At 49.7% G+C, this 3,462-nt stretch overlaps 1 pseudogene; it reads left to right on the top strand.

Moving 5' to 3' along the window:
• The first annotated feature begins 1,950 nt into the window (after window positions 1-1,950).
• On the top strand, window positions 1,951-2,673 carry LOC149345802 (uncharacterized; annotated as a pseudogene).
• Window positions 2,674-3,462: the final 789 nt, after the last annotated feature.

Below are 3,462 nucleotides of genomic sequence, written 5' to 3'. Positions count from 1 at the left end.
CGTCCGGCGCACGGTTCGGGAAATTTTACTGCTGGGAGACTGCAGTTGTGTATTTAACCAAGAGGATCGATCGGTATATCAAGGACGTGATGACCCAGTTCTGCAGTTCTCACCGACTTAGTTTGTGAGCACAACCTTGTTGACATTTCCAGAATAAAAAGCGATATCATTCAAGAATTTCCAGTCATCTTCGAATTCTCGACTTGACAGGGTTTACATTTCAGCTGGCACATTACCTACTGGGCATGGATATTGGGTGAGGCCGATATTTTTCAGTGACCACTCCGTGGTGTCTGTACGGATTACTAGGTAGACTCGGCGGCTGCTCCAGCCATGTTGGGAGTTATGACAGCTAAATAATTCCCTTCTCTCAAATTTTTTTTTTGCGCACTGTAGCTGTTGCTTCAAAGAGACATGGACTCGTACATATCTCTCATTCTTTCAAAAGTGCGGCCTCTTTGAACAGGAGGTTGAAAATAATGCTATTGAAATGTCATCACGGGTCACATTCTTGAAGCGCCTTGACCTTCGTGAATTGAAGCGCACGTGGAAGGAATTGAATGAGTTGGGAAGTATTGCTCCGGGATCGTATCATCACCAGAACGGGAGACTAGGCGAGCTTGTGTGGGTTGATGCTTAAGCAGCGTCAAAAGGGAGGACAAAACAGGACAAAAGGGAGGCGCTCTTCCTTCTGTCCTGTTTTCTCCGATGCTTAAGAAAGAATAATATCTTGAAGATACCAAAAAAATTAATTAAAGCGCAGATATATCAGTTCAGTTTAACGCACAAAAATATCAAGGTGTACTGTCTTCATTAGTTCGCGAACACGGGGGTTCGTTAATGAACGACCGTCTCGCCGCGCGTGCAGTGATGACAGGCAGGCTGCTCTTTTTAAAGAGGATTTAGAAATTCTTTGAGGCGGTAATACTGACACACCAAGTATTATTCGGGCTTTTTTTAGCTATTATATGCGGCTCTTTGGTGGTAATAGTGATTCGATCAGTGGGTATAATTTCAGTCACTTAAAAGAAACATTTCCTAGCCTTGAAGATGAGCAGCGTGCAGTCATTGAGGGACTTATTACTTTAGATGAGGTCAAATCGGCCATTTCTTTTCTACAGGGTCAGAAGTCCCCTGTCCCGGATGGTCTACGTAGCGAGTTCTATACAGTTTTTTATCCATAGCTTAGCCTCTACCTTGGAAGTTTTCAGTGCAGCTTATGGGGTGGGCGTTTTACCTCCCTCGTTCTACACTAGCCTCACCATAGTAATCACGAAAAGTTCAGTCGCAGATGGGTTGAAAACTGTTGAAGGGCATCGTCCGATATCCTTATGCAACGTGTATTATAGGATGTTTTCGAAGGTTCTTTCTTCTCGATTGCAGCTTGTGGCTTTAGACTTACTAGGGCCGCACCAAGCGTGCGGAATGAAGCGTGCCCGCATACTGCGGCATGCCCGCACACTGCACTAAGTGTGCGGGCACATCGCAGGCACGGGTTCCATTCCCACTTTGAGCTAAGTTGTGGTGATAGCGCCTGTGCCGCGTGTCATGTGTCTGCGTTATCGGATGCCTGAAACGTTGTCTGTCCATGACATCACTTGTCACATGAGTGCTTGCTATATAAAGATGCTGCTTGCGTGAAATAAAGGCTGGTTGTTATCGTGCCGGGATCGGGGCCCGTCTCAGTTCCTTCCTGCCCGCTGCCCGGCCGCGCTCGGCGTCCGGCAAGGGCCCTATCGCCACATGGTGTCAGAAGTGGCGGGATCCTCTGGCATTTGAAGGGCATCGCCTTAACTTCGTCAACCGGCGCCATGTAAGAGGACAAGGCAGTCAAGCCCGTTCACGGCATGTTCGCGGTTCCAGCTCCGCCAAGGTTTGACTTCAACCGGACGTCCCAATTACCCGCTTGGATCCAACTCTTTGATGACTACCGCTTCGCCTCGGGCCTAAATGAGCAGAGTGAAGAAGCGCAGGTCCGGACTCTACTATATACGACGGGCAGGCAAGCAAGAGAAATCTTCTCTACTTTTGCATTACCGAAGAAGAACAAAAGCAATACGAAGTCGTCAAAAAGAAGTTCGACAAGCACTTCGTCGCCGCAAGGAACCTTCTTTATGAGAGCGCGTGCTTTCACCGTCGCACTCAAGGACCTGGAGAGTCAGTCGACCAAATCGTTACCGCGTTGCACACGCTCGCGGACCGGTGAGACTACAAGGAAAAAGAGCGCATGATTCGCGACAGCTTCGTGGTCGGCCTCAGGGATGCTAAGCTCTGCGAGTCGCTTCAAATGGATGCGGATTTGACTCTCGCCAGCGCTTTGGCAAAAGCGCGCTTAAAGGATACCGTCCAACGACAGCAGCAGCAACTGCGAGAAACCGATTACGAACCCTTGGTAGCGGCGACCGGAAATCTTGACGCGGTCAGCAAGCAAGGGCAGCCCGGAAAATCTTCTTCAGGACAGCACTCTGGCAGCTCGTCAAAGAAGTGTTCACCTGGAATGCAAGGTACGCGCCCCAGAGTCCAGTCCTACCGACCAGGCACCCCCGGGTCATGCCCCAACTGCGGTCAAGGAGCGCGCCCCAGAGCCTCGTGCCCGGCAAAAGCAGCGAAATGCAACTACTGCGGTTGTTCCGGACACTTTGCAGCTGTGTGTCGGAAAAAGGCTGCACGTGATGTAGAGAAGGTACAACTTTCATCTTTCCATGTGGACAAGGGGGCGTACTTCGTTGGCGCGGTGAACGGGTAGTACTCTTATTCCCGTTATGTACAAGTCGTCATTAACGGCACTACGTGTTCGCTAAAGTAGATTCCGGTGCCGAAGTTTCCGTTGTGCCCTCAACGTTTCCCGGTTTGCCTACCAGGCTAGAAAACTGCGACCTAATCCTAACAGGCCCGCCGAATGAGCCACTAAATGTTCTGGGAAAGTTTCATGCCACTATCCAGTGGAAACAAAACGCTGTCCAGCAAATCGTGTACGTGGTCTCACCGTTAAGCTCCGTACTTTTGGGTCTCCCAGCGCTTGAGGCTCTGGAAGTTATTAAATTCGCGGACTCGGTCAGTAGCGCAACAGCAGTCGAAGCTTCCTATCCGCAGCTTTTCAGTGGTCTGGGAGCGATAAAAGGAGAATACAAAATTAGACTAAAGCCGAACTCGATACCTTTTGCAATTCATGTCGCGCGTCGCATAGCCTTACCCTTGCGTGACCGAGTTGAGCAAGAGCTCGAGAGTATGGAGCGAGATGGCGTGATCCGCAAAGTAGATGAACCAACAGAATGGTGTGCAGGAATTGGGCCAGTACTCAAACCATCTGGAGCGGTTCGTAGTTGTGTTGACTTGACGCAGGTAAACAAAAGTGTACTTCGCAAGCGCTATGTCATGCCGACAGTGGATGATAGCCTCGGTCTTTTAAGTGGGGCCTCTGTGTTTTCAAACTTGGACGCCAACTCTGGCTTCTTTCAAATT

Source organism: Amblyomma mixtum, chromosome 4 (genome assembly GCF_055824585.1).
Source record: "Amblyomma mixtum isolate Tamu chromosome 4, ASM5582458v1, whole genome shotgun sequence".
Taxonomy (NCBI): domain Eukaryota; kingdom Metazoa; phylum Arthropoda; class Arachnida; order Ixodida; family Ixodidae; genus Amblyomma; species Amblyomma mixtum.
Note: the sequence above shows the minus strand (reverse complement) of the source record. Positions and strands in the feature narration are given on the sequence as shown.